At 39.0% G+C, this 25,149-nt stretch overlaps 1 long non-coding RNA gene across 1 annotated transcript in view; it reads right to left on the reverse strand.

Moving 5' to 3' along the window:
- The window catches only part of LOC139740333 (uncharacterized), a 134,938-nt gene that overhangs the window by 87,763 nt on the left and 22,026 nt on the right, over nucleotides 1–25,149 (reverse strand). The window contains exon 2 of the long non-coding RNA XR_011711557.1: nucleotides 4,716–4,802. This is a non-coding gene — a long non-coding RNA (uncharacterized lncRNA). The remainder of the gene's footprint in view (nucleotides 1–4,715; nucleotides 4,803–25,149) is intronic.

Here is a 25,149-nt window from a genome sequence, read left to right on the forward strand (position 1 = left end):
CAGGCTTAGGTTATTAAGGCTAGGTGGATCTCTAGCATGACCTAGAAATGGGATCTTCTCGTCTGGTGATTGAAAGGGTATTTTTATGTGTTACTGGAAAAATATCCTATTACTAGAAAAGCCAAGGAGTACAGATTTGTATGTCTTGATACAGCAAACTAGCCCTGAACATTTCATTATCACAGTTCACATTCACTTCACAAAATACGATGAATAAATGTTTTTATACAAGAAGTTTTGAATTTGTATCAAATGATCCACAAAGAAAGGAAGTGGATTTAGTCTGGACTCAAGAACATACAATACGTATTACATTATAAATTATGAGAGACTCTGTCAGAAACATTTGGACAAACAATGCCAGTTAACTACTCACATGCATACAAATGAAGTGTACGGTATTTCTCAGTATTTTTCAGTAAAATGCAAAAGAAAAACAACCCTCTGCACAAGCTTTTTCAAAGTTTTTAGGAGGTAAACATGAGATTTCACAGACTGTGCAACTATAGATTTGAACGTTCAAACATGACCAATATGCAGGAAACAATAGCAATGCTTCAATCTTACTTTAAGGGTTTCTTGGGCAAATAAGTCACTAGATCGTCATTTTGTGGTGACTCATCACACGGTGACATAAAACCCATTTTCAACATGCATCATGGGCACAGACAACTATTACTACTCATCTCCTCAAAAGCTAAACAATTTTCAGTCACTCTCTCTCTCTCATCTCTCTTAGATTATAAACACACACACACACACACACACACACACTGACAGTGTAGGGGCTATAAATGTATACAAGAACTATATTTCCCTTAAAAAAAATAATAGGACACAGTACTAGCTTTATCAACAACTATATATGCCATATATCTAGCGAGTATAATTTTTCATGAATCAGGACTTCCGACAATTTTGCGAGTGGTTAAATTGGGATCTGGGAGTACAGTAATGAACAGAGAAATGTATTCATGCACGTCACATTCATGTCAGGATCACAGCTGACATTTTTACACGATGTTAAATTCACAAATACCCGGACTTGCAAAATTCATGAAAATAAAGACCTCATGAAATATATGCCCTGTGCAGTATTGGTTCTGATAATGAAACAAGGGACTTTTTTTTTTTCTACTTTTGTCCTAATGGTAATGCATATTTTGGTATGATACACATCAAATTGACAGTTTGGATGAATAGACCGCCACTAGGAAATTTGATTCAGAGTTGGTATTTTCACAGAATCTACTTTCATTAAATGTACTGGGCATAAAACTCTACTGGATGTGGAGTTGGAGTTGTCAGAACCTGTTCCGTAAGAATGGGAGGTATAAACAAATCCATCAGTACCTTTACACCAAAGAGATGACCCCAATGAAGACAGTACCAAGAAACTTTCACGACATCTCAGAACACACGCATAAACTCATCTTCTCAGTAGTCTTACTCAAAGGTTTAGGGCGGCAGCAAGCAGTGAAAATAAAAAACCTGGAATAAATCAGGGCGTAATCACACACTTATCCATCACCGAGGGCCATGTGTCATGGCCAATCCATTCGCCCCTTTGCCCAGTGGTCAATTTCTGGCCACTGCCAGGCAATGAAAGGCTTTTGCAATGGGAGTAACTGCTAGAATGGGTCGCCTCAAAATGGGTCGATCAATGGCACACCACTTTGCCCATGATTCCGTCCAGAGACTACAGAAGGATCCACTAGCACCTATTACACTGCTCCAATCACAGAGATTCCTTTCCATATATATGCCTTCTGGTGCAGTGAGCTTGATCATACGGCGGAAATGCCCAGAGATTCCTGATCAGTGAGTGACTGGTGCTACAAATTGCACTATATTGGGAGAAATTTGGAAGGTCAAGTGCTTTGTATGCTTTAAAAGCACTCCAGTCAAAATCAACAGGGGGGGGGGGGAGGGGTGAGAATGGTGCTGACCTCAATCTTTAACATATATTTTGCCAACTCTACCAATCAATATACATAACTCAAACAAAGTGCATGACATCTAGGCATTTGGAGCATTATATGTAGCTTTCACAAGTAGGTTGAAAGATGTATAAAGCCTGCTATGAAGTGGGCCAGGATTTACCCAAATAATCCAACTTAAGCTCCGGTTCATCCTTTAAAAAGATTTCTGCATCACCCTCATTCCCTATTCTCTGCCTGTTTCTGTGGTAACATATACAAATTATATACACACATTATGTACTTTACTTTGGATAAGAGCCATGACTTACTAGCCTGCCCTCCTACACCTTCCAAATTAACAGATCAATTACTGAAAAGAAAAACAACGGTGAATATTTGAATTCTATCAAGTTCACTCAGAATAAAAGAAAAAAAAATAAAGGAAAATGGGAAGATTTCTGACAGAAAGGCAGTCTGTATTTACCACAATTGGTACAGCTTGTCATGCTACTGTAAAGCAAGATATTTTTGTGGCATGAAATTTTTGCGAATTGGAGCCAACTGCCTTTTTCCCCGGCATGAAATTTTTGCAAATTGTCACTAGCATTCAATGCATACAGGTTGTATGTTGTAGACAACTTTTGCATGCATTTTAATTTCATGAATCTTGGCTCTCACAAAATTCGCAAAATTAAAATGCACACAAACATTCCTGGTTTTAATGTACTTAAAAATCATTGCGTCCGGTTCGGGGGAGGGAAAGGGGATCAGCAATTTGGAATACACTCCATACTAAAAAGTTACTGAACTATAACATTGGTTATATTCATGTTATCTGTATAACAATGACTGGATAATTGCACTTGTTGCACTGCATAGATTCCACTCTTACTCAAGAGATAGGAAAATGTGAGGGCATTTTCATCTTCCTTTACGGCAACCATTCAAAGAGAGACAACACTGAACTCAATTTACAAGTATGAGACTCAGGTCAATAGATTGTTAGAATAGTGCACTTGAAATTCTAGCTACTCATGCTGGTACATGTAGATGTATGCTGAACACGCAATGGCACTGGCATTTGTAATGTTGTTTGGCTTCTTTTTTTCTTTCTTTTTTGGTTCTTCTTTTTGCTGTTGTTGTAGTTGAGTGGCAGTCAAACTGTCTCTGTGCCAAAAGATATCTATAATGGCCAACCTTCTCTTTTACTGGCTTGTTCAGGGAGAAAAGGGGTAGAAAAACGTGAAGGGCTACAAGTACAATATATATGAGAGTGAGAAATTTCCCCAGTCTCTGTTGTTGGCACACCAATGTTGAAATACTCATGACCAATAAAGAGATGACTGAAAATTTCATCTCTATACATGTACAGCGAAGTGGACGATGTTTCCAAAGCTCCACAAGTTCTATCGCACCTCATCGCGAACCCCAAACCAAATCTTCACACCTTTGCATCATCGCTTGGAGAGGAAGCGGGGAATGAAGATAGCGACGAACGCCACTGACAGACTGGTTTTGGAGCGGGATAATTCCATAATTCACCCCAGTGTTGTGTTTCTTTCCCAGCAAATTGGAATTTTCCTATGACAAACAACACTGACTGATTAGGGATTTACCACATAAGTCTGTGCCATCTCTGAACTCACTTGCATAATCCCCAGCCTCAAGGGGGAACAAAATTACAAGAAACTCCAATCTCATCATAAACCTTCCTAAAGTTCAGCAGTCATCTTTCCATACTACTTTTTTTTTTGTTTTAGTTTTTTTTTTCTAAATTCTATCCTTCTTCAATCCCACTGCATAAAATTGTGTATGACTTTCAGTTATTTCCAACATAATCCCCCCCCCCCACAGTCAGTGACTGTTTTCAGAATATAAACAAAATTGTATCCCTATATCTTCTGAGCACCCTAATACATAGTTTTAAAATGCTTCAATCTCATAATACTACACTACTTCAAGGGAACTATTGTTCCAATATTGCTATCACCAAAACCAATAATGTGACAGCAGCACATGGTTTATTTCATTCTCTTATACTAGTATTTGAGAAGTATTTGCAGTATCTCACAAGTACTACTCACATTATCATCTTAGTTTGGTCCAAAATAGTATTTGAGCTCCAAATCTTATCATTTCTACCAGAATATATACTTCACAGGCTTGCTTTCAAATAGGTCCCATCATATTTCCCTGGTATTTTAAGTGAAATACTTAAGTTTTGATTAACTGACTGTTATATCGTAATTATAACATTTCTTTGCAAATCCAAGTTGGATATTATACGTAATTCTATTTTGTTACATTTGTTTTATTTTTCAATGAGAAATACAAAATTACATTGAAATTGAAATTGAAATTGGAATTGATTATCATTTCATGCGGCAGATGATGCAGACACTAATAGCAAGAGCCCGGGTGAGGATCATGACTTTAGTCATATTTGTATTTTCAAAAATTCAAAGCATATAGAATTTCAAGAAGTCTCCTTCGAGTCACCTGTTAATTATGAAACATATTCAGTTTGCTGTGCCTTCTACGAAATGTGAGACTGGATGTATGTGACCCAAAGACGCGGAAAATTTCTGGAGACGCTGGAATCGAACCCCCGAGTATAGAATAAGAGGGAAGCGGGGGTAAATTTGCTAGAATTGGCTGAAACCTGAATATTGGGGCAGGAACACTTACAGGCAGGGAGGAGGAGAAGAAGATGAGGCGGGCGAATCAGAGGAGGAAGCAGATATGAATATGAGATGGAAAGGGTCATGGGATGGCAGCGACGAGTGCTCTTACCGGTAATCAGATGCTGTATGATTTTGACAAGACGAACAGAACGGGAATCTCTGGATGTTGGACTGATGGTGGGCAACTGTCTCTGGCCTGTGGAAGAGAAAGAATAACAACGACGGGTTGAGATGCGATCACAACGAATAGATATCTCGATAGTCTACTCCTCGATAACACGACCTACTTGTAGTCTTCAGTAGATATCAATTTGGTCACTACCGCTGAACATATCCCCCAAACTCATCCCAAACTCTGCCAAGTTGATACACAAAATTAGCAAGGATGTGGCAAATAACTTGAACTTTGTGACCCAAGTTCAAACGGTCACTTACAGGTCACAGAGACATGGGCAGGGAACTGATCCTAATCAGCCCAAACCTTGATGACAAGGAAATATGGTTGAGTCGGGAACCAGACGGTATTCAGTCAAGACAGTCTTCTTATTTGGAGTGAGGCTTCACTCTGGTGCCCATAACTACCTAAACAGAACTTGGGCAGGCTCAAATGCACCGCTTTCCATCAAAAAAATTAATGATGCCCCAATTACCGCGATGGATTCGGTTCCCTCTACCGACAGATTATAGCGATAACAAGATAGAGACCTTTAGCAGCAGACAGTGGCATACCGACTAGTGAGAGTGTGAGAGAGAGAGAGATGCACAACCGGGTGGATGAAGATGACGGTGGTGATGAAGGAGGTTGAGGAGGAAAGGAAGAGCCTCCAGGAGCAGTGGGGTGGTTGCTAGCGAGCTCAGGACTGAAGTGAAGGTGCAAGCAAACTCTCGCTAAGCATGCCACCTAGGCAGCCCTCTACTTATCTCTCTCTCCGTCTCTCTCTCGCAGACACACAAACCTGCGTGTGCGCACACACAAACACATCCTTTACTTCACGCGTCGAGCGGATCCCTTAGTCTCTCTCTCTCTCTCCCTACCCCTCTACCTCGTTCTCTCTCCCTCTCTCTACCTGTCTCTCTCTCTCAAATCAATATCCAAATTAATTTGGCCTGCAATCAATGCTGGGCGAGTGCTTAGTCCCAGCTAATGACATTACTGATGCAGAGTAGCATGCTAATGAGCAACGCCATGCATTGGGGGCCTGTGCTCTCCCTACAGCTGGTATACCGTCGACAGATTGCGACATTTGAAGGAGAGAGGGAGACAGACTGTCAGGGATGGCGAGAGAAGGAAGACGGTGAGATAGCGGGACAGCGAAATGGTGACGAAGAGCCCAAATATCGGATGTCTTCTCCTGAAGTCTGGCTTGGCAGCCTACAGCCCACCAATTTTATAACATTCCTACAGTGTGAATGCTCTCTTATCAAAAGCTGTGGTGTATTGACCAATCTTTAAAAGTTTGTACTGAGATTTGATTTTTTTTTAAACACCAGCTTATTGGGTACTACTTGGCATGGACTTTGTTTTTTCTATATGACAGATACAAGGGCGGTGATTTGGCTCAGTCGACAGCACGTCCACCTCCGACCAAAGGACCTGGGTTCGATTCCCGAGTCTAACTGAGCAATGTTGTGTGTGATCGCACTGTCCCTCTAAATATTAAAGAGGCAAAATATTCTGTCCCTCAGATAGGACATTAAATGGAGGTTCTGTGTGTGACAATGTCACAACTCATGCACGTATTTAAGATCCCGCTTCATTTATTCATCGTGAAGAGGAGGGTGCAAATCCTGGTATAGTGGTCCTGCCTCACATCAAACTAGACCCTATGGAAGATCAGCTAGGGCTGCTTAATATGGGCTATCCAGCCATCTTCTCAGATGGAAAATGAAACACATTAACAAACAAACATCATTCATAAGCACATATGACAACATATTTCACCTTGAAAATTCCTACCAACACCAACTCCAACAACAACAACAAAATAAATGAATAAAAATTTGCAATTTTTGGCCAGGTTCACGCTCTGTAACAATTTACTGCATCACTCAAAGCAATCAATGTAATGTAGAGCAAGATATTGCTGGTTTCTTCAAGCACCTAGTTGCAACCCTCGTGTGTGCATTTGGCTGCTGCTTTACTGTTTTTTCAAGCAGTGGACTCGATGATTTTACAAGCAATAAGCAATAAATGTATGAATATTACTAAAATGTGAAAACTGGCTAAAGTTACACACATAATTTATGTAATTGATAAATACGATAAATGGTATTTTTCATTCTTTCTTTTTTTCTTATCAAAGAATTCCTAGCCATGATAAAGATACTTCAATGGTATGTGTTTTGAAAATAAAAACAGACAAACATAGTCTTCCTTGGCCAGGTGGACCTCTTCAGGATAGAACTCCAGTGCATGCTATACATTGTTGGGGTTATATACATTACAATAAAGACTCTATCAAAGGACAGGCATAGACGTGCAAATAGCACCATACCGTGGGACACTGAATTTACCAAATGGTATCAAAATGCAGGGCAAAAGAATCAGTGTTCTATAAAAAAAAAAGGTACAATGTACTTCACACCCATGAAGATCCTTACAGTTCAGACATGTCGCATTTAAAACTACATAAGCCTGAAAATGCAAGACCTTAGTCCTACTGCCTCCATAGAATAACCTACTTACACTATACCTACCTACCCACCATCTATTTATCTATCAATCCAAAATCTACGTAGGTGGACGTCTTTCTGAAACTTTTGACTGCTGTGGCAGGGATGGAATTAGCATACCTTCCCTGCGCGAGCTCGCGTGCCGACTCACCAGTTGTCTTGCTCGTTAGCGTCCAAGGCTCAGCACAACGTCTTGCGTCAAATGTTTAAGCAGTCTTAATCTAATGATTTTACAATGCTCATTAGTTGTGGCTCATATTGCACGGGGATAGAAAGAGTGACGGAAGTCAATAGGAGAAGACTTTTTGATGGGTCGCTCTGCTGGCTCGCCACAGACGCAACGTGACGTTGATGAAGTGCAGACGAGAAGAACAAGGTTTTCTTCCCGAACACCTAATCAATCCTTTCGCTATCAATATTCTATCACGTGAATGCCCTTTGAATTTTTGATGCCTCTCAATGCGTCCCATTCCTGACAAAGATGAAGGGAAGTTGGTTTTAAAAAAATTGGAAGCATCAAATGACGACGCTGCTTCATCACTTTTGCGTTCCCTCTTTCTTCCCCTCCTTCTCTTGCTCATTCTTTCATTCTTGATTAATAATCTTTCTATCACACTATGTATCAGCATGCTGTATACTATAGATGACTGATGACACTAAACTGTGCAGAAACATAATAACTCTGATGAAAAATCCTGCAAATACATATGGTAAAGCGGTAGATGACAATGTTAACTGAAATATGTAAATCCATTCAGATTTGTTTGAGATAGTGCCGAACTCTGTGATGGCTTGTTCCTCCAACTTTAGCAATAGGCCCTTCATTTTCTTCTCCTCAATATACTTTCTCTTCCTTGATGACAGCACACCCCATCTGCCTATTTTTACACTGCCAAAACACTCGCCTCCACTTCCAATTAGGTGACATAACCTATTCATTAGATGGCATACACTAATTAAACAAGTCCTTTTAATAGATCATCGACATCGCATTCGTTCAAAATAGAGGGCAGCAGAGTGAACCTACGTGCAGAGTCTCCTTTACACTTTCTCTGATCATGTGTTTACATGTATCTTTGAAACTGAAGCAAGTATCATACAAACTTCTGCCACTATCATGTACATGGAACCTTAGTGAGGTAATTTTCAGTAGAGATGTAGAATTGATATGAATTGTATAATACTGAGAATGAAAGAAGCAATGTAAAACATTTTTTTTTTTTCTGGGTTTGCATGAAAGAAGCAACTTGGTCTTGGAGGATGGATGTAACGCAATATCTTCAATAGATTCAATGAAATGTGACAAAAATGTTTTTTGGGAAGCCTGAAACTTGTGTAATTCAAGGGAAAATAAAAAAAAAAATACAAATGAATGAAATACATGTAAGGACCCTTGCAAGCAACTTTTCATCATCATTTTCCATCATGTCATATCTCTGAACCCTTGTCCTCCCCACACATCATGAATGATCTGTCCCTGAGCGAACACGACGACCCAATAAAATCCCACATTTACCCCTCTAAATGTTCTCACAAACCCTTCCAAACGGCAGATTCGGCACCTGGTGCGGCGGGGCTTTGCACTTTACGAGAGGAGCGCTCCATACAAACACGATGATCACACAAAATGTCCCCCTCCTGCATTATTCAGCGTGCTATTCTCCTGCCAAACTCACTGCTGTCGTCCCCACTTCTTGGTGTCCCACCATTTGATCAATTATTCAATGAATGCAAATCACAGCCATTCTTCTCCCCCTTTTCAACGCAGTGACATACCTCAGCAGTAAATGTGGCAGGATGATCAGTATAAAATGTGCTACAATTAAAAGTAAATTAATCAAAGGTGACAGTTATGGTCAGGACCTAATAGAGGCACACATACATCTTTTCTGCAGGACAATGATTCTGTACATGTGGCTAAAAACTGGATGTGCATTAAATGTCATCTAGCAGGACTCTCCATAATTGACATGGTTGCTTTGATTAAAGGTATTTCACTCTATCTTTGTTTTTTTTTTTCAAAAGCTGTGTCAATAACACCTGATAGTTCTGTTCAAAGCTTTGTTAACAACACCTGATGGTTTTTGCAGTGGTGAAGGTATGATCTACAGTTTACTTTTTGTTCATGTCTCCCATACAGGTGTACAGTGTATGTCATCGGCTGAGAAACATAAGGGCGCTATCCCAATTTTGGGGGTCTTGCATTATTGGTATCGTATTGTAGAGCTCGATCTCCTCTACATTATGGCATGAATCTTAAATTACTTTCATTTTCAGTAAAATGTTAAAAACTGAAACCAAAAGAGTGCTATTCTACCTGATATTTAGAACAATTCTTATAAATCTACACACTTTTGATTAAATAAACTCTTTATTTCATGAAAATTGATTGTTTTGTTTTTATTCATGCTCAAATCTTAGACTGCAATAGCGCCCTTACAGTTCTCAGCTGACAATGTTACCTTTACATCAGCTGGTGTAGTCATGTAATCAAAAGGTCAATGTTACTCCTTTGTGACTCACAGTTTCAAGGATTGTTTCAGACAATTACAGGTACATGTAAGACTTGACCTAAACCTATTCTTGAACTTGAATTATTTCTCACATGTTGATTAAAAAGGCTAATCCTCTCACATAAAGAATACCTACATGTATATTGTTAGAAATCATTAAAATTTGTATTTGTTTTTACAAAGGTCTCAGTGTACATAGACTTGCTTGTAGCTTTAATATCTTCATCAACTATCTGTTTGGGAAGTCATATACTGTATGTACATGTAGCATTAAAAATAAAAGTCAGGGAGGTGTATCTCGATATCATCTAAAGAGCTTTGTTGAAACAAGAGTGAGACTCTTGAAAATAATGTTCTTTCCATCACAGAGAGAAGGAGCATCATTACAAACATGGCAGATTGTACAACATACGTGTAGTCCATCTATCAAATTTGGACCAGATATTCTCCACTGAATGCCCAACTCATTTCATTTTAATTTTTTCTCCTGATAAACTAATAACGACCTCATTCACAAGTCTTTTTACATCTTTGAAAAGAGTCACATTCATTGCAAGCTTCACCACATCTGATTTCGCTTCCACATCTAGTTTAATATTCATTGATAAAAATAACAAAATCATTCTACGAAGGTAAACATCAGTTTGATATTGCAACTTGGAAAAAGAAAAAGTGACAAAAATCACTCACATCATTAGCATATATTTGTACTCCGAGGGTTGTAGAACAGGACATATTTTACACACACACACACACACACACACACACACACACACACACACACACACAAAGAGAAAATATGGGTGAATTTTGTGTTTCGTTAGACCTATTAGACTTCGGACACTGCACTTAATAAACGACTTCCATGTATTAAACTGACATGAGATGCTATACAGGTGTAATCTACATGGGACTTCACACATTTACTGAGAAAAAAAAATTAATACTTTTCATTAAAGCTCTTGATGCACTACTGTAAAAGTGGTTTCTTTCACGGTGGTTTTATTTTCGTGCTTTTCGCGCTTTGAGGTTGAAGCGCGAATTTAACATCACGCGAAAATGTTTTGAACTCGCCGCTTGTTACAACGCTATTGCGCACTTGCACACACAAAGATTCCGCACATTGAGTGTATTGATGGTCAACACACACACAGCGATACCGCGTAATGTAGGTACAGGCATGTTATAAAGTACTCGAGAGATGGAATTTCAGGTAAGCTTGCATTTAATTTTGATTTTTATTTAATAAATAAAAGAATAATTGGATTATAGTTTTGGTTTTCATGTGCAAAATAAAACAGTTTTTGCCAACCGTGAATTTAAACACACGCAAAAAAGTCGGCACCGATGGAAACCGCGAAAGTATCTGTACGCGAAAGAAACCACTTGTACAGTATCTGCTTTGTGCAATTTCATAGCAGATGAGCCAGACATGTGTCCCCAGTGTGTATGTCCCCATCTCCTATTTAAACTCCAAATCAACCTCCGTGAGATGGAGTCTTCTTATGAAGAGAACCGCACCACATATTTGCTCTTCCACCACCTTAATACTGACATGCCAATCAACTGTAGATTAGATGAAGGGAAAATTGTGACTTGCACTTCTTATACTAGTCTCAATGCAAGACACGGCAATCTGATGCCAGTGTTTCCTTCCATGTGGTACTTGCCAAAATTTAAATGTCAAAGTACAGTTGGTAACACCTCGAAACCTAAACACTTCTCTTTGCCTCTTCAACATTCAAAATTCTGTACTAAACTACCACTGTGTGGTGTATAGCCTGAGGAAACATAATTTTAAATGTATGCATTTTTCCCATAATTTTGTTTTGTTTTATTTCATGCAACATACAAACTGCAATGATGCAAAAATAAATGAGTTTATTTTTTCTTGAATATTACATATCTAAACATCAAAAGTATTAAAAATCTTAATTCGAAATGAATTTCCAAACAGTCTTTCAAATATATTTGTCCAATCCACATTTCTTATTTCTCTTACATCATAACATATAATAAAATTGTTCAATATATCTTTAACTTTATCACAATACAAAAATGAATGTGAATATGTCTCTATTTCATGTTGGCAAAAAGAACATATTTATTTCTATTGAAAAACAAATAAACAAATTGTAGACGTTGTACATGCATGCACGCACACACACACACACACACACACACACACGCACACACATGCACACGCACACTTCCATTGCCTTTACAAATTAGCCATTTTCACTACAAAAAAAAAATATGAGTCACTTCATCTGGGCCACTTGCATGCCAGTTTCTCATGTTTGTCTCCAACTGTAACACATGCATCACTTGAGTCTAAGAGCAATCAATTAACGACCATCATGGCCTCATCTGCCTGTAAGAAATTAATCTTAGCGCAGGCTTCAAAGACAAGATGAGAGAGTTTAATATCACTCGTGTGTTGAAATCACCCATGTTACAAGTAAATCTTTTTGTGCGTACTTGAAATCTTTTCCCACTGGGTTGCTCACAAGTCTTCCTCTTAATCTCATTTCAATTTTGAGAGCAATAAGAAATCACCTCATGTAATTCCTCTTCTCTTATTGCAGTCAAAATTATTTTTCTTTTCTCTGCAAAACTTATTTCTATTCCCAGTAAGATTCACCTCTGACAGAATGTCAAGTGCCCAGGCTCTACCATTCTCATAGCTATGCTGAAGCTTGGTGAGGACGTATCGTATGGCTGCTTGCTGCCTCGCTGGCCCCGGTTAGAGGCCGGCAGAATTGTTGTCTCAACTATATCGCTGTTCCCGCTTGGTTTTCCATAATTTTCATTTCTACGAATATCCCCGAGTATGCGAGGGGTGCTGGAGAAATGCAGCTTGATCTTTTTCCACCACCAAGAATTAAACTGATTCTGTCGTGATGTTTTTCTTCCACGGCAATGGAGTGGTATCCTAGCAGTATGTCGCCTGAAGGGGATCCTCTATAGAGTCTCGTTCACATCTCACTTGGAACCTCATTTCATTTCGGAGTTCTCCAGCTCACAACTGATATGTCACATCAGATGACTTCAATTTATCACTTGATATGATCACTGATGATAGATAGATTCACTGCATAAAAAAAAGATGTTGAATAAAGTATTTTTGCTGACATTCAAGACTAACATCTTTATATTTCCATGGTACATAGTAGACTAATAAAAGCAAAATGGAAGTGACCAACAGTCTGAATCAATCAAATGTATTCTGAAACAGGTGCACATGTCATTTTACTTTCATCTAATTCCACTTTCAAGCCCTGACTACAGCTTTTGCAACTGATGCAGTTCACAAAAAATTTGGTTCAAGCTTGTCAAAATGGGCCAATTACTACATAAAATTTGGGATGTATTCATGGAAATGCCTTTCTTTTCCATTATACATCAGTAATGATATTGTCAAAAGATTGGTGTGAAGTACTTTTCCTAGTAAATACTCACTTACACTTCGTTAATATGATGCCATTTTGATATAAATGAATGAATGTGAAACTGAGTTCCTATGACATTCCATTTTCCAATGGTTCCCTGAGGTTGTGAAGCTTTCATATCCTACGGGGAAAATATATATTTTTTTATGACAAATGTTATCAATCAAGCAAGAGTTTAACAAATTATGCAACTAGATTCTGCAGAGCAAAGCATGCAGCATGACACCCTGAAAGGACAATTTAAGTAAATCTCAGATGTGGTCGCAACTTCTGGGTGGTAGCCTGCCTTGATTACATCAGGACGAGATTGATTGGAGCTGCATAATCTGAGACCCTTTGCCTCCGGGGAAGTTAACAGGGGCTGCAATTTTTTTCATAATTATATATATATCGAAAGGGGATGGGGTTCGTCAGATATTGTCTAACGAATGTCTCCTCGCTGGGCCATTCAAGAGATAGGAATCGGGAGATGGGGAATGGGATGGGGGATGGGTGGGTGGGGGGTTGGGGGTGAGCTGCTAGTTCATTGTTGGCAAGCACATTGCTTCAGGCAGCATGATCCCGACACCTGAGCACTTCCATAACGGGGACGGAGACTCTCATTATCGGCAAAAGATCACCAAGACGTGGATTTTCTGTATAGCATCTGTGTAGTCATGAATGAAGCTATGTTGTCACGTTGCGTCTGTGTAGTCAATGAATGAAGCGATGTTCTCTTGTTGCATCATTTCCTTGAACAGTCCTCCTTGGCATTTCGCTATTATCTAGTCAGTAGAAAACGTGTGACTCACAAGACACATTCATATAATATCGGCATCACGCAGCAGAAGACAGTTATTGCACCATCTTAACTAACTTCCTTCCACTGATAGCTTTATTGTTTCCATTAATCATATAAATGTTAAATCAGAAACTATTACAAAAGCAGGTAATTTATGACTGAAATTTCAATATTTCAGCTCAAAAAGCTCAGTTTCAGGAGAGACAATATGATAACATTCTTCCACAAAAGTAATGCATATTGAACTCATTGAAGTATCCTTTTTCTTTGCAAGTCTGTCACCTCATTTCAAATTACTGAATGAAGTCATTTCTTTGTTCATATACCTTAGATACCAAACAAGTGAATATTCATTGAACTTCTGATTCATATTCCCTGAAGAGCATAATAAATAAAGATTGGTTGAGTTTAGTGATGCTGTAAGTAGATGATATTGAAAAACCAGGATGGACACTTCATTCACACAGCCACCAATAGCAGCGATTTTTTGCATCATGATTTGAATAGCAATGCAAAACCGGTATTTTTATGTGTGTGAACATAATAATCGTGACAATTAATGAGATTCAAATTGTGCAGCATTAAAAGTGCAACTTTTCTGAAATATTCAAATTAATGAAATAGTCACTTTTTTCAAAAGTCACAATGATTTGCCATGTGAAATGGGTATGTTTTTAATATTGCATGTAAATGCAAGGGGCATGTTGGACTCTTCAAAACAATCGGGTCAAAGTCAGGTCAAACTCTGTGACTCACATATGCGCAGTTTGGCCTCACTCAAACCAGTGCAACTTGGGTCGCGATTTTTCTTCGAGAACTGGTGTGATTTGGATCACAATTCTTTTTTTTAATGTCTGTGTATTTGTGAACTAGAGCATAAGAAAGTGTGATTTGAATCGCTCTTTCGGTGTGTGTATATGGGCATAAAATCTGTTCCTTTATACCCCTGTAGGAAGTGTGAGATACAACCTGCAGGAATGTGAAACTTCTAATGTGTTGACTCTGTAAATAATCAGCTGACCGTTGAGGAAGATATACCCGACAAGTAATCCTCTTGGACTTTGGTCCTAACTACCGTTAGCTGTCAGTTGTTAGCGTAGGAGAGAAGAGAGATTCCGCACCAGGTCGGTGCACAGATTTGGGGGTTTTGTTTGCAAACAAGCTCCATGTATCGGTGAGCACAAAGGAATACATGCCACCAAATCTTGGGGGGTGGGGTACAGATTGGGAGTCACTGACACACTGTGTGTGCACTACTATTTATCCCACTATGCCATATACTTGGCATGTTTGGTTCATGTACATGACCAAGGACACATTCGTCTGCTGGAATGGCTTCGAGAAAATTGCATCAACTACCACTGACTCTGGTGACGCACAAGTGCGGGCCTTTTTTCCATCTTGACAGTCCATATTTATCGTGTTATGTTCAGGAGACATTCCGTTTAGATTCATTCCGAGGATTGGTGATTCATCTCCACAATTGCAAACAACATTATCAAAAGCGGTGGCCTTCCATTGAAAGCAATCCTTATCACAACAGAAATTTTAATCTGTGCTCGCTATTAAACTGGCATCAGAAAAGTACAATGTGAAACGGTGCTTCCTGGTTTAGTGGTGAGGAATGAAAATGTGACGCTTGGTCTTTTGTTTGCTGATTTCTCTAAGCACAAATATCCTCACATCGTGTCGGGATTCACAACCTTTGATCTCCAAATGTTTCCAGATCATCAATTTTTTAATATGTTATGGTTAAAATTCAAAGCTATAATAACACTGAACCAGTGCCTCAGATAGACCTCATTCATCCCCTTCCCATGATCTTGGAACAAACTATGAACTTCTTTCTGGTATTGATATGTGATTGATTCCAGTTTTGCAAGACTAGTTCCATTTTTCCAACAATATACATTGCTTTAATTGCTCACAATATATTGAGGGCACAGGCTAGATGTATAATTTGCTGATAAGATGTAGACAAGAGGGGAAATACAGGAGCTACAACATAAGCAGAAATTCTCTCTTTTCTCAGAATTTCATCTGTGTCTGGGGAGTGTACGTACAACCCAGACTCGGTTCTGTCTTTCCACAGCAAGCCAAGTATGGTCCTCTTGTGGAATCAAACTCTCTGAACACTAACCCTGTGCCATGATTGAGCTGAATTCAGCTGTCTATCAAACATTCTGGCAACAAACCTCATCCAAACAGTATGTCATCAGAGAATGTCTCCACTTCAGCAGGTAGTGTGTCCTTTTTCTCCTCCATCATGATACGGTACTCTATACTGTCGTCAAAGTACTGTATACGCCGCATATTTCGCAAGGTTTTTATTTTCGCGAATTTTGCGAGTCAGGTGCTATTATTTGCAAAAATTAGAGACACGCGAAAATAATGACTCTGATCCCGATATGAATGTGACGTACATGTATGTATTTCTCCGTTCATACAGTACTCCACGATCACAAATTTAACCACTCCCGAAATCGTTGGGAAGTCTAGATTCACGAATATTTAGACTCGCTAAATACATAGTGTATACAGTATTCATATTTGTAAGTGATATGGAGACAATAAGTGCATGCGATCCTGTCATCCTCAGTTGAACCAATAATTGACTAGCAGTATGAATGCCAATCACAAAAATATTTGACAGTCTGAGGTTGACTGCTGGGCCAATTCAGGGTACTGCCAATATGCAAATGTCTTCCAGAAAGCCCCGTTTCAGATGCATTGTGGGATGGCTCGCAGCAAAGTTAGATCCGGTCTAGGCTGCATCCCAGGAAATAATTTTTCAACCCAGATTTGATTAGCAATTTCAGCTGATGAACAATATTTCAAATGATATCCCGTACAATTCTATAGAAGAAAACTGCTACACAAAAGATAGTTTGTGTAGCAGTGGTGTAAAAATGCATAGCAAATTGCGATGCGATACCAGGAAAATTATTCTCTGCATCCCGCTCACCAGAGCAGCACACGAGCAGCATTCATATTGATATGTGACCTGGATGAATCAGGGAATACGCACCACACTTGGTAGAGCTTGCCAACTAACCAACCCACGTCATATCTTTCATCCAGGGGTATTTTTGAAGATTTCTTTGCTTATGATACCATAGTTTGACCAGCACATTGCCATATGGCAGTGATGACCCATGACTTGAATGGCCACATATCAGCCAAATTGAAAATCTGTAAACTCTTTTTGTATGCCAAATTCAAACTTTACAGGAGAACAGTAGTAATGAACCAAATGTATGCATTCATTAAATTGTATCGTATATGGATGAAGACGTGAGTCGGGCTGAAGTGACAATGCTACCGAGCTACATCCTACAGTACATTTGTTACTGGACTCTACAATGGTGCTTTGCGCATTGGTGGTACCCCAAATTCACAATGCTTATTGCTTGCCTAGTCAGGGCGGGGTTTGTCCTCTTTCATTCTTTTTTTTTCCTCTCTCTCTTTTATTCACGGCATGTATGGGTACAAGCGATACACAATGTTGTGCTGTATTCATGATCATTACGTGAGTGATCAATAGTGATACAGACAGCAGAAATTCGAGCCCACGACGGTTAAATTATGCCACATGATTAAATACTGCACTGCAAAGAAAAATAGTTTACAGTCACAGTTGCACTACGTACCAGTATATATTTTGCAGATAAAGTAGATACACAAGGCACCTTGACATTGATGCAAAACTAGTTCAAAGTTTGTTGTCTGATCTGTTTGTTTTTTTCTGATCGATTTTTTTTTTCCAAATCAGACTGCATGACATTTTAGTGAGCATTGATCTCATACATGTACTGCGGCACTTAGGGGGAAAAATGTGCCATGCACAATGCTCTTTTCCTTTTATCCTGTATACGTATTGATCCATCAAAGCCCTGTGTATCTTCACAAAAATATTTCTTTGCAAAGTACTTTTTATACTTTGTTTTTAAAAAAAAAAAGATGTGACATCTCAGACAGAGCTGGGCAAGGAAAAGACACCCCAGGGTATCTAGCACATACGCCAAGTCTTGTGAACAGCTCTCAAAACCGACGTCCCGACTCCGTCGTGAGAGTATCGGTGCTGCCATAGATGCGCCAAACTACAACTCGTGGGGTCAGAGGTCACAGCGCCACCTGCTCCGACGGACCAGTCCTGCGGATGCTCTTGTTCCCGACCGGAAACTCAAGATCGATGATCATCAAGAAGGGCTCGCAGTCCCATCCCTTCAGATATTCTTGGTTCGCTCTAGATCTCAACTCTCCACTCTTCCCACAATATGCAGCAGTTCCCTTGACTTTACTTTTGTTCTTCTCTCCCACCTCCTTCATTCTCTCTTGTTCTATCTCTCCTTCCATGTTGTCATGTCCCCTCTTTCACTTTCCTTCACTTTCCTTCCCTTTCCATTACCCCTCTTATCTTCTTCTAGTCTATCCTTGTCATCCACTACCAGCCCAACCGATGATGATTTCATTGGGTATCGTACTGTGTAGTTATTTTCATATAGCTTTTTGGAGTCACTCATTTGTTTGGCAAGTTTCCTAAAACCCAACAATGTGTCTATATGCCATCCTTCAGCACAAAGTTATGAAGATACTGAACCTGAGGATTCTATGAGTAGAACTTAGAGGAGTCGTACGAAAAAATACTACTAATATATACATGAAAGTATGAAGCATGCTCAAACACAGGGAGATACTTGAATGCAAAGTAGGTTCAATGTCGAAACATCAGCCTACAATCCACCCAAACTACTATTGTAAAAGATATCTACTCAATACAGTACTCTGCAAAGCCTGCTATTAAGTTACATTGTACATATGTGTCTACCCTACATGGTCACTCCATGCCGCAACAGCTGCATCATTCTCTACAAAGGTTGATGTTACCAAAGAGAGGAAAAGATATTTGATCCATTCTTGAATTTAAATTGGAGTATTATAGCACCATCCATAGCATCAATAAAATCACATGAGATAAAAGCAAGTACCAGTACACACTGCTAGTTATACTGTCAATCGCCAAACAATTGTCTTTGACTGACGATATTCCAGCCTTAAGTACAGTAGGAAAAATTATGCATTTTGCTGAAAATTCTGAGTCGAGGCATGTAATATGAAGAAATCTTCATATTGAATTAAAGGTGGAACACTGTGTGAAGGCCTTGTACATTGTAGACAATAATGATTGTATGGCAATAAAATCTGCATGTGCATAGAAGTGTAGCAAGTAGTACATAATACTCTGGTCAATAACCATTAGCCATGCTGTGCACGCACATACACGTTTCACGCCTGGCCGGATAGCCAGGCAAGTAACAGCACGAGGGCTTATATTCTACCTACTTGGGATGGTACGCACCATGTGCAACGAGCACCTAACTACTAGTTAATTCACTGTCCCTGTCAGACCACTGAAAATTTAAAACTGTGTAGCACCGGCCTTAATATCCCAACACTTGCGAGGATCAAAATGTGCGAGTTCTCGCAAGTTATTATGGCACATCATAAATCAACCAGCTTGCAGGATGGTGCTATAATGGCACCCATCACGTCCCAGAAAACACATTTCTCTGCTTCGATGTTGCCGTAAAATTGGAAATTTTCACGCATTTCGTACGCCAGAAACTAACGCAAAAATTGATGCACCCAGACATTTTTGCTCACTATACAGTGTACATAACACAATTTAATGTCCTGACTCTGCAGAATCAAAAACTTGTGAAATTCATCTTACCCAGCCAAGCGAAAAAATTGTTCATGCAAAAATTTCCACTTTAAAAGTATATCTTTTTTATGATAATCTTTATCTTCTATTGCTAGTTTTCCCTGAGGTAGACCACCTCTTTCCTTTCACCCAAGTCCTACGTATTTTGGACAAATGCTATTGTTTATTTCAGTTGCAGAACTTCTCACAATACTCCAATTCACAAAATCAACTATTGATCATTAAATGGGCAAAATGTATGAAGATTAAGATTTAATGTCTCTGTTTGAAATTGGCAATTGTTGGTTATTCCTTTTTTTTAATTCCTTTTTCTTTTTCTTTCTTTTTTTGCAGCCTTAATGACTCTAGCCAGTTCCATTGCTACTATCTCTCCAATAATTTGTAGGATACACAGTAGATTTAGAGTTGGCAATCTAATAAGGACAAGATTTTAATTTCTGCAGCAATATTACCCCAGGAAATGGTGGGGTAAAAACCGATGGTTGATAATCTACTCTTGCAAAGCAAATATTTTGATGCCCACATTGCAGCATATCACATGATGCGTGGTCCATTAGTCACAACGACAAATCCACACAATCACTTCTTTCGACTCGCTCGCTCATTGTATTTCTAAACATTTCAAAATCTGGTCACTTCCATATGAATAAATCCCAACAGATCTACTCATTACTTAACTTCCTGCATTTCTGGCCTAAAATTACGAGATTTTGATTGTAACTTCCTGTGATCACTTGCAGAGCACTCGTGGATGGCAAAAAGATTTCATGAACTCCTTTTCTCGCATTGCGACCCATTCTGGGGCACGGCATATTGCGCTATCCCAAATTTAGCCCTACTGCAACATTTATAGCCATTAGCATCCCTATCCACCCCACCCTGCCATTTCTAACTTTATAGGAAACAAGCTACACATGTTACGCTGCTGTCGTAGTCACACTTAGTAAATGGAGGCCATTCATTTAACCGTTAAAGGTTGCCTGATGTTGGGAGAGAACAGTTGAGACAAAATCTGTAACACTTCCTCTTTAGTTGCCATTACGTCAGAGAAAAGCTCTGCACAGAATCTCACATAATATTTAATACATAAGAATTCATTATCAAACAGCATCATAACTGTCAAGTGATACAAATCATGATAGCTTTCCATGAACATAAATGGTGATGTTAAAGAGCAGAATTTTGTGATTCTCATTTTGTATCATGTCAACTTAAAATCTGCACTAATACAAACACAGATTCACACATTCCCTTTGTGACAATCTTTCACAAAATCAACAAATATTCTACATCAAATAAGCTTCACTGATGTTCCTTATATAATGTATATGTATCAAAGTATTCAAAGGATGAAGACTGTTTTTTTAGTCTTCCTGCAATGAAAGATAAGGCATGTTTGTTTGTTTTTTAACAGAACCTATAATTCACTTCATACATAATCACAGTGACTTCAGGCCAAAATAAGTGACAATATAGGAAAAGCAGTATATTGTCATACTCAATCTATTACTGGGCCAAGAGCATTGGATCATGATGGGGGGTTATAAGTCATTTGGGTCAAAGGTCATAATGAAAAATGCTCTCATAGGGCTCATGCAGATTCTCAATTTGGTTAAATTTTTGTTCAATCTATTGCAACTTCAGTAATCAGTTGTGGCTGAAGCAAGCTGGAATAGCCCAAGGAAAAGCATGGGTTTCCCCTGTCGGGCAAACAGCCTTCTCATGGTCCTCATTAGAGAAGTGAGTAATTCTATTAATAACTAGCTATGGCAATGGATTTGTCCTCTCCATAACCTTCCAATTAGAAAAGTCGGTCTGTACGGCAGTCGGGGAGGAGTTTGCCAGTGTATTGGACGTGAGGCAGAGAGATTTATGCAGTGGTTTTCTGGAAAAGACAACAGAATTTGTCTTTTCTACAATTTAGTTTCCTTTTATTAGTGACTGTCTCTGTCATGGTCAAGGGGTATCTACAGGGGACATCCTTTAGAGTCATTAAACTTGATTTCAATATAATGACTTACATGAACAGCATCCTATGTAGCAAAGAATTTCAAAGAATTCACTATCATAGTATGTACTTGTAATCAGGATATAGTATAAAGCAATATCAACAGAAGTGTAATGACAATACGAATTATCCTCATTACAACATGTGGAAAGCTGTTACTTTAACTTCAGCATTTTATATCTTCTGTTGGTACAGTCAAACCTGCCTTAGCAGCCACCTGTCTATAGCGGCCACCTGTCTATTGCGGCCACTGAAAAATCCCCCCCCCCCCCCCCCCCGAGAGAAAAGCCCTGTTAAAGACCTTGTGTATAGTGGCCACCTGTCTAACGCGGCCAGCGGCACAAATTTTGTTTCCCGCAGTAGATTTTAACCTGTCTATAGCGGCCACAGACCCGATGGAGCCGTAGCCGAGCCGGCAATTCAGCGTGTTTTTCTGCTTTGTAGCCGTGCCAGTCATTCATGGGCAACGTTCAGTGATCACCACCGCTGCATTCATCACTCGTTCAGTCATAATAATGCACTAGTATTAAGCTTTCTCATACGACTGCGCACATGCTACTGTGTAACAATTTCATGAACACCGGCATTGTCCAATGCGTGAAACACATGTGTGCATACGTACTCACATGTAATATGTAAGTACTTATTGATGTATACAATGATGATATATGGACATGTAGGTTATGCACATAAAGTTGGATAACCTGTCTATAATGGCCACTTTTCTCATCTCCCATGGGCGGCCGCTATAGACAGGTTTGACTGTATATGAACAAATGTGAGAGGGCACATATTAGGAAGGTTGTTATCATATTTCTAGCCAAATCTACTATGGCACACACACACACACACACACACACACACACACATACACAATGTCTTTGTAGCAGAGTAAAATGCTCTTCATAATATGACATACAAGAAATGAATAAAATCACATTTTCCTTTCCTTTTATTCTTGGAGATACTGGGAGGTAATGGATATTACATACATTGTATTTATGTAGCCAGACAACCTTCATATGGGATCAACGAAGACTGTTTTTTTTTCTGCCAATCTATTCCTTGAAACATCTTTTATAATAGAGGAAATATATTTTCTATGATAAACTCTATTCAGCTTAAGTCGCAATCATCATTCAAAACATTTCAAAAGAAGTTCACACAATCACCAAAATATGAGGGGGGGGGGGGGGAGGGAGGTGGACTACCTCAGTGCAGACTAACTACCAAAGTACCATTGTAGTCAGAGTGGAGCAGCCTATTAACATACCTCCCCCGTCAATGATCAACCTTTCATAGCCCTTAGCAGCTTGCAGACTTTTGGAGGGGAATCAACACAGCCTCCTGTGGACGGACAAAGACCTCCTTTTTCAGAAGATATTGGTAACCTTCTGATAATACCTTGCCACATTGAAGAGTCTCCTCTATGAAGGAAAATAGAAAAAAAGGGGGGGGGGGAGGGGGTAGAGTCAGATTATTGGGCCAAGACCAGACTAGGGGATGCCACTATGGGAGATGAGCCAGGGGGACTCCACAGAACACAAAGAAAGAAAATCCCTATGTATTCAAACAGAGGAATTACACCCAGCTAAAAGCTGTGGGCCATTTGTGTCGTTGTGTTGTTGTTGTCGTTATCTCTTTACCTGAACCGCCACAGTACATCATATGCCTGACTACCACATGGAATCCAAGGCACTGCGGACCGGTTGATCATTATCTAGTACTCACCTTGAGCCATTAATGAGGAAATTGTAAGAAGTCTACCCATTTCAAATGATTGATGCTTGCATAGTAACCATGGGAAGAAAATGCCCTATGGAACTACGAATAACAACACAAGACACATTAACACACAAAGCTGTAGACACACTGAAGAACTGCATATAATTTTGGTCAACATCAGAAAGAACTACAGCAATTCCGTTCACTTGCTTTTTTTTTTCCTATATCGTTCACAATGGGAAGAGATAGCAATCACACAAAGAGATAACCAAAACACTCGAAGAACAAGAAGTTAGGGGATGGGTCTAAGGGCATTTCATATCATTTTTCCTATCAAAGAAAACAAAATAATATCAAAATGATTTTTTTAGAAAGATAGTAATCACAGTAATATCAATAAAAAATACTGTAATATTGTTATCATTAATTGCTTTTATGATTTTCTTATCATCAAAATGATCATTACTATTATTATTATTATTATTATTATCATTATCATCATCATCATTATTATTATTATTATCATCATTATTATTATTATTATTATTATTATCATCATCATCATTATTATTATTACTATTATCTTCATTATCATTATCACTATCATTCTAAGCATTTACTCTTACAATTGTCATTATCATAATCATCACCATTATTATTCTTATCATGAAACCATCCCAACATATTCATACCTATGTTGAATGCTAAAGTGAAGACAATCTGCAAGTTCATATGATTTCCTTTTTAACATATTTTTTTCCCCACATAATCTGGAATGTACAATGGAGAATCTTTACTCACAACTGCAGAAAAAAAAATTGATCAGTTGAAAACTCCTATTTCAAACATTATCATGGGATTTTGGTAAATACGTAAATACGAACCCATCATTCTCTTTAAAGACAGCATGAAAAAATAAAGTATGGAAGAAAGAAAATAGATTACATCAGTAACAATATCGCCGGCCACCAAGCCTTCTGAACCTCGATTAACCTCACAGTAATCACAACTCATGTCCATGCCTCTTCACTGGCATTATTGATTCGTAGTGTCCAAACCTGGGTACTACAGAGTGTGGAGACCAAGAATAAAGATCAACAAAGGCCTGGAACCACAGAAATATCCCTCCCTTTGGTGTTGGGCCGGAGGGCAGTTGGTCCACGCACAATGGCTGTTGGAGAGCTATCACTGGAGACCAAATCATTGAGGTCTCACTACCCCAGATGGGCTACAAAAGACTAACAATCGATTTGACACTTTCATTATTCATTTACTCGGCCTTGGAAGAAAAACATCACCATGAGGGGAGCGTCTGAGGATTGGTATACACTGGTCATTACAGCCATTCAGCATCAATAAACAGAGAGACGGGAATCAATGCCAGATGATGGCTCATGTTTGGGAATGTGTTGTCTCCACGGGTAATCAATGCACCAGGCTAGGCACACTGGCACAAAGCACTGCCTATAGAAAAAATGATAGCTTTCCTATATTCACAGGCTCATAATCTATATGCATGAGAAATTACAATATGGAAAGAATATCAGCCGATAACCACACATATTTCCCTGAAAATCATTCATTACTTCCAACAGCAAATTATCTTGGAGTCAAGTGCCTACTACCTATTTAAAACCAATTGCCATGAATTCCTGACTTGAATTGA

The sequence above is a fragment of the Diadema antillarum genome, unplaced genomic scaffold (genome assembly GCF_040938485.1).
Source record: "Diadema antillarum isolate AM-2024a unplaced genomic scaffold, OU_Dant_1.0 seq00000847_RagTag, whole genome shotgun sequence".
NCBI lineage: Eukaryota > Metazoa > Echinodermata > Echinoidea > Diadematoida > Diadematidae > Diadema > Diadema antillarum.